This window comes from Arachis ipaensis, chromosome B09 (genome assembly GCF_000816755.2).
Source record: "Arachis ipaensis cultivar K30076 chromosome B09, Araip1.1, whole genome shotgun sequence".
Taxonomy (NCBI): Eukaryota; Viridiplantae; Streptophyta; class Magnoliopsida; order Fabales; family Fabaceae; genus Arachis; species Arachis ipaensis.
The window spans coordinates 27702744-27713377 of NC_029793.2; the positions used below are offsets into that span (position 1 = coordinate 27702744).

The 10634-nt window shown below is 34.8% G+C and overlaps 3 long non-coding RNA genes across 3 annotated transcripts in view; all 3 read left to right on the forward strand.

Annotated features, from left to right (window-relative positions):
- LOC110267068 lies at window positions 4000-4912 on the forward strand. The gene is made up of 3 exons (XR_002354393.1): window positions 4000-4099; window positions 4473-4739; window positions 4885-4912. It is a non-coding gene; the product is annotated as an uncharacterized LOC110267068 (long non-coding RNA).
- Window positions 5366-10634, forward strand: part of LOC110267069 — a 14252-nt gene continuing 8983 nt past the window's right edge. The window contains exons 1-2 of the long non-coding RNA XR_002354394.1: window positions 5366-5504; window positions 5916-5918. This is a non-coding gene — a long non-coding RNA (uncharacterized LOC110267069). The remainder of the gene's footprint in view (window positions 5505-5915; window positions 5919-10634) is intronic.
- LOC110267070 lies at window positions 8409-8826 on the forward strand. The gene is made up of 2 exons (XR_002354395.1): window positions 8409-8482; window positions 8583-8826. It is a non-coding gene; the product is annotated as an uncharacterized LOC110267070 (long non-coding RNA).

The window sequence follows — 10634 nt, forward strand, 5'->3', positions numbered from 1 at the left end:
TACCTCCCTAAGTAGATGCATGGGTGTGGTTTATCTCATTTGCTCCGGGTTGAGATGATTAAAACTCCCCATATAGATGCAAGGGTGTGGTTCACCCCACTTGCTCTGGGTTGGGATGATTGGAACTTCCTGGCTAGATGTTGTGGTTCGTCCCACTTGCTCTGGGTTAAGAAATTGCAAGTACTAGTATAACTAATGACTTGTATTAAGATTGTTGAGATTTACTAAAACTGTTGAGACTAATGATGATAATTGATACCATTGAGACTGAATGCTGTTAATAATTGTTAGAGACTGATGAAACCGAAAGGGCTTAATACTGAAAAATGAACAATAATAACATTGAGAGAATTAATAGCTTAGAGTTGAAAAGAATTGAGACTAGAGATAGTTGATAAGGGCTGAGACTTAGTAAATTAACCCTGTTTGGGTTAGAAAGGACCCTAGGCTTGAACCTTGAATGATTGGAGTTTAGAATTGCCTAGTGAATTCATATCTTTTTACATAGTCTTTATTTGGAATTATTACCCCACTAGGAACCTTCAGATTCTCACCCGTTGTCGAATTTTGTTTTTCAAATGCAAAATGTGGTGCACCTCGTTGGGCGTGCTAGTTTCCTCTCGGAAGTGAAGGCTATCTTTTGGGTTTTCATTATTGCATTAGATGTTATCGTTCTCCACTTTTGTCTTTTGTAACTGTATATCCCTCTTAGAGGTTGATTTTTTGAGAAACAGACTGTATATTTTGTATCTTTCTGAATTTTATTATACTTTCTAACCGGCCTTATCTTCGCAGGTCGAGACTGGTATTTGTTATGTATCTCCTTTTGAATCATATATATATTTGCGTCATTCTGTATATCGTTGACGTTTCATGTGCAATGCGATAAATAGTCTGTCATCTTTCTTCATAGGCTCTTAGCTATATTATATTTCTTCAATCTATACATATGTACTTTGTTTTTAGAGGTCGTAATGTCTCACTACCTTTGACTTACAACTGTAGCGTAAGGCCATATATGATAGAGTGTTACATAATGAATACATATATCATTACAACTGATTTCCCTATTTACGAAAATATGAATATCGATAACAAAGGCGAGAAAAAAGACATCTATGATAATAAAACTAATAAAGCACAACTAAATGTGCAGAAGAATCTTGGTGAAAACCTAACAACACAGTCTCACCAGAGGGATTTTAGAATTGTCATAAGAGGAAATATAAAAAGAGAATTATTTTCAACCACAGTGATCATCGCTCGTCTTATGAATCTTTTCAAACAACAATAATCAATCATCAAAAATCCAAATTCATATCTCACTTATAAAAATTCCAATCCCGACAATATCCCATAACATTTTTCTACAAACCAAAGAAACAATCTAACGAAACTTACCAGTAATTCATCCAATCACAGCCTCCGAACCAAAAATATAATCAATCACGACCTTTGACCCAAAATATGCCTTAACACTCCATCATAATCCGAACCAACAAGTCACAATCACAAGAAATCAAAAAAATAATCAAGCAATCACATATAGAGAATAATTATGACAAGTAGTACAATTAGCAATTAACAGAATATCAATTAAGCAAACTAAGTAATTATGCAGATCTAACCAATTTCAAACAAATGCAGTATAATGCATGCCTGTCTTACTGGCCATGAGCTCACGTGTCAATTATTATGCCAAACCCGACACAAAATCCGCGTGACAACTTTCGAATCGGTCTCTCGGTGCACATCCCAGGAGAAATTAAACAAGTCATGGTACCATTATCTCAATGGTGGGTGTTGTTTGACCTTCTCCTGGAGCTACAAATCATGCCAAGACAATAGAAAATGCTGTCTCATTTCAACGTAGAGTGTCGTCTCACCTTGGAACTGAGAGAAACCATGAGCAAGTGGGATAAAAACTACCAACCTTACTTGGAACCACAAACAAGTGGGAAATAAACCAACGACCATGTCTGGAACCGCAAACAAGCAGGATACAAACCAACGACCTTGTTCAGGACAATCATCAAATCAATACACAAGCGGGATAAGACCACCGTCCTTTCCAAATCAATAATCATTATCACTCTCAAACACGTAAGCAGGATAAGAACTTTGTCCTTGCCAAATCAGTCTTTCAGACCACATTCACAAACACGCAAGCGGGATAAAACTTCCGTCCTTGCCAAATCACAATCACATTTCAATCAAACATAATAATAATCATAATCAAAATCAAAATCATAATTCTTTATATTCACATTTATCACAGGGATACTTATCCTCAAGCCGTGAATGGCATAGAACCACCGTCCTCATCGTGGATGGACAAAACCACCATCCTTACAAAATAACAATGCATTGTGCAAGCTGGATGATACCACCGTCCTTGCCAGGCAAGCAATCGATATCACATACTTTCTTTAATCATATATCATTTTACAAAAATTCTTATCAGAAAAATTACTCAATTTAATCTATTATATTCACCCCAGCATATTCAAAGATTTCAAAATAATTCTCAGACTCCATACATGGGTTTACGAACTCGCTGGAAAGGCTTAATAGTTCAAACAACATTCAAGCATTCACACGACTCAAAATTTTCTCTTTAGCCACACTTACAAAATGTTTTAAAGAATCAAAACCTTAATTGAACATAATCATTTTTTCTTAAACAGTTACTTTAAAATTGCTAGAATGCCCCGAAATATAATCCTTTCCATGGCTATTCAAAAATCAAATAAAATCTCATTTTAGTTTAACCAATTTCCCAAAACACTTTTAACTTCATTCTTGAGTTGAAAAAAAATCTTCCCGTAAAAGATTCAAAATCATTCGTTAAAGTAATCACTTTAAGGGCTAATTAAAACCGACTTTCAAACTTCTCAAGTTCAACTTTAAAGTACTCCCAAGGTTCTGAAAATCGATTTCAATTTTTGTTTTTAAGTTTAAAACATTCCCAAAAGACTTGAAAATCATTTTTTTTGCCAAGTCAAATTCAAATGCTTTTAAATTCACTAAAAACTTCTCGAAAACCAACTTCCACTTCTTTTTCAAGCTCAAAACTTTTTCTCAAGGACTCAAAAATTATTTATTCTTAAATACCCATTTTTATTACTCTATCTTTCACTTAATGTGCTCCAAAACATAATTCTTTTCATAATTAACCAAACCAAAATAAGTTAATTCTTATTATTCAATTCCACTTACACTACTAGAAAATTAGTTATTACAGACGGATATTTCTGACGGATTTTATCCCACGGAAATACAGACAGAATTTCAGAAGAATTTTTTGTCAGAAAACAAAAAAATGAATTAGCATAAATTACAGACGGAAAAAAAATCCGTCTATAATTCTATCGAAAAAATTAATTTTTTTCGTGGGAAATAGTTACAGACGAAAAATCCGTCTGTAATTAAATAGACAAAAATACTACATTTTATTAAATTATTACAGACGGAAAATCCGTCTGTAATTTAAAATTTTCCGCCGAAAAAAAACCTTATACCTAATCTACCCCCTCTCTTTCTCGAGCTCCATTCACAAATAACCCAGGACTCATTTTACAAAGCACTCCAAGAGGATGAACACCGTCTTCAATGTGCTTCACGAAGACGAATAACCTAGCTAACCCTAACCTGTCTTCATTGTGCCTCACGAAGAACCCCTAACCACGACGAAGAGCCCCTAACAGCACTCTGTGAAGAATGTTGCCGGTCGCTGGCGCTCGCAATGCCTCTGTTGAAGAACCCCTAACCGCGACGAAGAACCCCTAACCCTCCTTTGAGTTTCTTCGCTCTTCTCTCACCACTCTCACCCTCAAGCTCACTGAGTCTCACCTCTCATGGCTGGTCTCGCCGTCCACCTCTCTCTATCTCTCCGGTATATCGCTTCTCTCGCGGGCGTTTCAGACTCAAGGTCGTTGCGCTCTGTTTTCGTCGCCGCTGCTCTATTTCTGTCGCTGCTCTGTCACCGTCGCTGCTCTATCGCAAGTAAATCGATGGAATTCGACCCGATCCCAATCGGTTCCTGCTCCAAAGAGAACCAGAGCATCTATCAGCAGTTGTTTAAATTACACCGATTCAGGTATGCATTGTTTAAATTACACTGATAAACCTTAGGGCTCAATTTTTCTACGCCAGTTTTAGCTAGGTTTATCATACTCTGCTTTTGTGGTTCAATGGTTTAATGGTTCCAACTATTGCCATGCTTGTTAGTCCTGATGCTCCCATTGTTCTATTGTTTAGGCAATTTGCAAGATAGAATCATTTATCCACTATACACTAAAAGAGTTTTGATTTCAATGCTTAAACTGCTTTAACTATAGTAGGCAGATAGAATTTCTCTTCCTCTTTTGAATATTATCCGAATCTGGAAAGTGGAAGCTTGGTTCTTTTACTTGTCATAAGAAACATATCAGAGACTCAAGCTAGTTCTTTCTTTTTTCTGCTTTTCAAAGATTCTATCTCTGAATGTGCAAAGCAGGACATGATGGAAAGTAGAGGGAGCAAAGCAATGGCTGCACAGAAAAATGGGCGTCGATTGAATCGAGAAAGGAAAATGGCTTTGATACAAGATGTATGTGATAATTTATTAGTGAAATAAATTTTCAGTACATAGAGTAAATTAATGTTTTCAAACTTGACAGGTTGATAAATTGAAGAGAAAGCTGAGACATGAAGAGAATGTGCATAGTATACTTAATACTTGCTTTCTTTCTTGTCAAGTCTAAAAAAAACAAACTCACGCTTACGAAGAAAGTATAATTAGGAATTTAGGATGGATGAATTAAGTTTTAACTAAAAAAATAATGTAGTGCAGTTACTAGGATCAATACAGGGTGTTTATTATTATTTCTATCAAATATTCAGGAACAAAGTCGAAGTGGCTGCACTAGAACAGAAAAGGCTAGGCATTGGCGATGAATCAGTTGGGATGTTCTCCTCACTTATTGTTGCTGTTTTCTCCGGGTAATTTTTATTTACTTTGCTAAAAGATCTCCTATGAAAATTGGTCAAATGGAATAACAGATTATGTAATACCTCAAATTGCTCAATTCATTCCTCTTGTAGGTGTGATAATGTGCTATGACAAATCCCATATGGGTAGTTGTTTGCGCATGCAGGTGATTCGCTAGTCGATATTCAATTCCATTCACTTTTTTCATTGCATCCCCTTTCCTTGTTCTCTTTGCTTTCTTTTTCCTTTCTCTTTTTTTTTCTGATTAAGCTCTGAATGTCAAATTGAAACATGATACTATTTTACTTCTATAAGAAGGATACTGTTTCTTTCTTTGATTTTAGAATTTGCTTGATTGAAAATAGAAGGATTCATGAACAGAAGGCTTCATGAACCTTTATGCTTGTCTCTTTACTTCCTTTCTAATTCATGTAGTGCAATAACCAAATTGTGCTTTTGCTTCTGCTTGTGGGAGTGATATAATATGACATTAGGCTTTATATTAAAGTCCCTAATGAAATTATCCTTGCTTGTGGGAGTGATATAATATGACCTTTTGCCTCATTTCTTGAGTGTATTTCTAGTTCAGTAAATGTTTAACTTTTCTATTTTTCATACTCATTTTCAGTGAGTGGGGAACCAATCTCTTGGTTTCCTTGTGTGATACGCGTCTAAGCTGCGGTGATATGCTTTCATCCATAACAGGTTCATGTGCCCAACACTATCTCTGTCCTCTGTGCTTAGAAGGATTTTACTTTATTTCAGATGCTAGGCTATGAATGTTATTATTGGTTTATGTGTTTGCTCATGCTGTTATTATATTTTCTAATTTCCGAAACTCAAATATGTGGTGTTCATGGTACTGATGAAAGTGATTAACTATCCAATCCAAATAATTTTCTCCAGATGAGAGTTTTCTATGGTCAATCTTCACTGCTGTAAGCTTGTTCTCTTTTCCAATATGTGAATTGTATAGTCTGTTTCTACTTGAGTGGAGGTGAAGCCTAGTCTGATTTAGCTATTGGCAAAGTGTTCTGGTAATAAGGCAGAGTTTACAAACTTACATTTAGCACTAAATAGTAACAGTGTTTATGTGTTTATTTAGCACTTTGGTTTATTTAGCACTAAATAGTAGAAATAGTAACAATGTTAGGAGAGAAAAGGGGTTCATTTATCAAGTTTGTGTTTATATGTTCTCTGCACAAACCTGAAAGCCTTTGTTGCTTTGTGCTTAATGGAATGTACCCTCATGCTTTGGTCTTTTTTTTTCCCTTAAATATATTTTTTTTTGTTTTAAATTTCTCAACTTTGCACGCTTGCTGTTCTAAAATTTTTTTCTTTTTAATTTTTTTTTGGGTTAGGGGAGGGGCTGTTTGGGAATACCTATTTACCTTTTGATTTTCTTTTTTATTACACAGTAGAAAAATGGTTGGTATGGTTAAGTGTGGAACTGTTGTGCTGTGGCGTGTTCATCATCCTTGCAATTTGGTTTCTTTTAGTTTTATTTAGCAATTTTTTCTTTCACTAAATTCAATTTGGAATTGCATTTCAATTTTGTGTAGGAATCCTTATGTGAATTGTGATATATATTTGACTACTGTTGTAGCCAGCTTGCACCATCTATGCTTCTTAATTCTATTTCTGACCTCTCATTAAACTAAATTATACAAACCAGACTTCTATAATATATTAATATGATAGTAATTAAATAATCATAAACCTGTTAAACCATTCCCAGGAGGTTATTTATGACTTATAATCTTATATAAGTCATGTTTTGTGCCACCAACTCCAAGTGCGACAGCCTGTGTGCTATTCTGATGTCATTGTGTTTACATTCTCTGATTTGCCGCTTCTTCCACTACATCATGATTATTATTATTATTATTACTTACCTTCTGAGTTAAATTTTCTTCTCTCTAACATTCTTCTCTCCAAATTTTGTTGCTTTATTCTAATTATTTGAATGTGTTCTTATTTGACAGTTGAGTGAACAAAAATTGACAACAAGAGAAGAAGTAAGCTTTTCTTATTTGAAGTTACTTGTTTGTTTTAATTTGTGTTAATTTTTTCCCTTTTTAACTCTCGTAGCATGGTGATCTCTATTAGTAGATATATACATATTTATGTTTCCTAATTGTGATAATGAAGGGTGTAGAAGCAAACTGAGGCAGATAAGGTGTACTTCTTTCTGAAATATTAGAAAGATTATGAAAGATGAAACCAGGGTTTGTTTAAGATTATGAAAGATGCCTATTGTACACTTTTTTAAGTTGTAGGAACTCCGAATGTATCAAAAGTGTTGATTCTTTATTGTTTCACAATAGCTTAAACGTACCCACATTCACAGGAAGGTTTCTGGCTGAAGTAACAAAGCAAGTTTTAACTGATCTTGAAGCTAGCAAATATCAGGTAACTTATTCATATGGTATAGACTTTTTTTCTGTTAATGCTTTTGTGTCTTATATATTAATTCATTTCTATTTATAAATCAAATTTCAGATGGCTGAGTACATGATCTCTGTTTATGGAAGAAAACAGAGTGAATGAGACCAGCTGGCAAGTTGGTTTGTTAACAATGCTATTTATAGCAAGAATGTTGTATGGCTAATCCAGGTGTGTTATTCTGTCTTGAGGAAGCCCTTCATTCACTTGAAATTTCTCTGAACCAGGTGCCTAGCATGCCTTTAATGTTATTTTGGTTTACTTCCTTCTGTATTTATCCTTGATGTCATGTTTCATTTTGTGCAGATTATATGTTATACCTGGTTTGGTAGTGATACATTGAAACTAAAAAGCATAAGAGCTGGCCTCAGAAAACTGAATTTGGTAGAAGATAGAGCTATTGCAAGGGTATAAGTTCATTTCCTTCCTAATATGTAAGTCTTGTAAAAATAACAATTAGAAAAGAGGAGAAAATAGGGACTGAAAATACTGGTTAAGTTGGTTAGATTTCTTTTCACCAATTTTTGTTAGTCTTTCATTCTTGTTCTTAATTATTAGTCCACGTCATCTTGTTTGATATGTGATAAAAGAGAAGAAATAGGATTATATAGAAAGCTAAAACTATTAGTGGATAAAAGAGGTAGAAGATGATACAATATACTGATATAGACTTAATCTTGGGTATTTGTGACATCATCTTGTTTGATATGTGATAAAAGAGTAGAAATAGGATTATATAGGAAGCTAAAACTACTAGTGGATAGAAGAGGTAGAAGATGATACAATATACTGATACAGACTTAATCTTGGGGCATTTGTGAGACCTCTCTCACAATCCTCCTAGTGACTCCGAATCTTATCTAATTGGTCTCTTCTCATTTTCTATGGCAAGAAATCTTTGCCAATTCTCATTTTCTACTGCTGTAATTCAAGATGTATGTGTCTTGTATTTCTTGGTTACTCATGGTACACATTGAACTTTGGAATTAGATGAACCATTTTGGTGTTTATGTGATATATTTCTTCAATCTTCCTGCACCAATAGATCAAATTCCTACAAATATGGTACTTACCACTCTTGATTTTGCCCTTTGTCCCGAGTACTATGTAGTAATTTATGATGATTCCAATATTTTTAATTAATTTCTGTCCTCTACATATGCAGTCTCCTGTGAAAATCGTACCCACTAGCATGGCCAAAGAATTCGCTGGCGTAAATGTATGATGGAAATGATATGACATTTGGGATATCATCAAGAATAGCTGGCCTTGTTTTAATCACTCTGTGTATTTATGTAAAAATTTCACAATGAAATTTTGATAATTAAGTTGGCACTATTGTCTTTGTTCTTGATACATTGTAAAAACCAAAAAATTTCAATGAAAATTTGATAATTAACTTGGTACTATTGTCTTTGTTCTTGATACATTGTAAAAACTAAACATCATGTTTGGTTCTATTGCTAATATCAAATACTAGTTATTTTGAAATACTATGAATGTTTGGATACAAGTTAGATAAATATTAGATGAAAATTTGTATTCATTAAATTTATATTTATTTTGTATGAAAACTGGTTTATTTTGCAATAGAAAAATCTAAAAAAAATTGTTTTACCTTACAGACGGATTTTTTGTCTGTATTTAGAGTTTGGAATGCTTTCAAGGTTCCAATTTTCGACGGAAAATCTGTCGGAAAATCCGTCTGTAATTACAGACGGAAAATCCGTCGAAGAATCCGTCTGTAATTACCGACGGAAAATCCGTCGCAGAATCCGTCTGTAATTACCAACGGAAAATCCGTCGGAAAGTTCGTCGTCTTTGGGAAATGGATGGAGAATTTACAGAGGGAAAATTCGTCGGTAACTGGTAAAAATCCGTCGGTAATTTTCCGACGAAAAATAATCTGTCGGTAAATAATTTCTGACGAGGCTTTTACAGAGGGACAAAATCCGTCAGTAATTTCGTCGGTAACCAAAAATCCGTCTGTAATAAAGACTAAATCTGTCTGTAAATCTGTCTGTATTAATCCATTTCTAGTTGTGTTAAATACTTATAAAATTTCGGCAGCATCTCTTCTAAAACTCAAACTTTGCCACCCTTCAAGAGTTCCAACCAAACGGACATCTCTGAACCCTTTTCTCATACATATCAAATCATAGTCACCAATTCCAAAAATCATTTTTCAAACAATCAAGAAATTATTCATAGTTCATAACCACATGCAAGTCAACTTCGAAAGTTCATAACTAATTCTCCGATTAAAACAAACCTTTCAAAATTAAACAGTAACAATTTTATTTATTCTAATTTACTCAGCATTTAACCCATGCCGTTTCATTCAATATCAAGTTACTATTTCATTTTAAAGTTACTAATTTATTTCAAAACATAGGTTTCCAAGAAAATGATTTAACATTCATATTTCAATGTTTCCAACAAGTCTCAAGATCAATCCTACATCAACCAAATCAACATAATCCCTCAAGGATTAGAATTCCAGCCAAACCATCACAATAAATATTAAATCAAACATAATCCACAATTCACACATAATTAACCAAGCACAATCACAGAAAAGTACGTTCTTCACATTGATATCGATTTATAATAATTTCTTGAAATAAAATAGGCTTTTAGAAAAGCCTATACCTCGATTGTCGAAACTCGTAAGACTAAATGCAATAAACTCTTTTCTTCTTTCAGTTCATAGTAGCGGCAACAAATCCGACCGCTCCCATGACAGCAACAGCCATCAAGCATTGCATGCAGTCACAGCAACTCGACCCTATGACATTAATGTTATAAAATCCTCAATAATATATAATAGAATGCTAACTATGAGGGTTTCGAAACAAGAACAACTTACTGTAATGAAGAAGAAATGATAGAATAGAGCAACAGTGGCTCTGGCGGTAGTCCCAGCGGCAATAGCGCCATACCTGGCTACCAGAATGGCTGCAGAGAGCTCCGGCAGCGATGCATCAACCAGGAAACAGCATACCAGCCTCCTCCTTCGCGCATGTAGTAGCACTAACATCCACCATTGTTACCTCCTCTCTTCCAGTCAAACCCAAACGGTGACGGCGGCGGCTTTTAACGGGTTCTCGCGAGCTCCAGTAGTGGCAACTTATGCTGGTGACAACCCAGACAACGGTGACGGTGGCGTTGGCGGCTTCCTCTCCTATGGCTCACATGCAGCGACGCCTATGGAGGA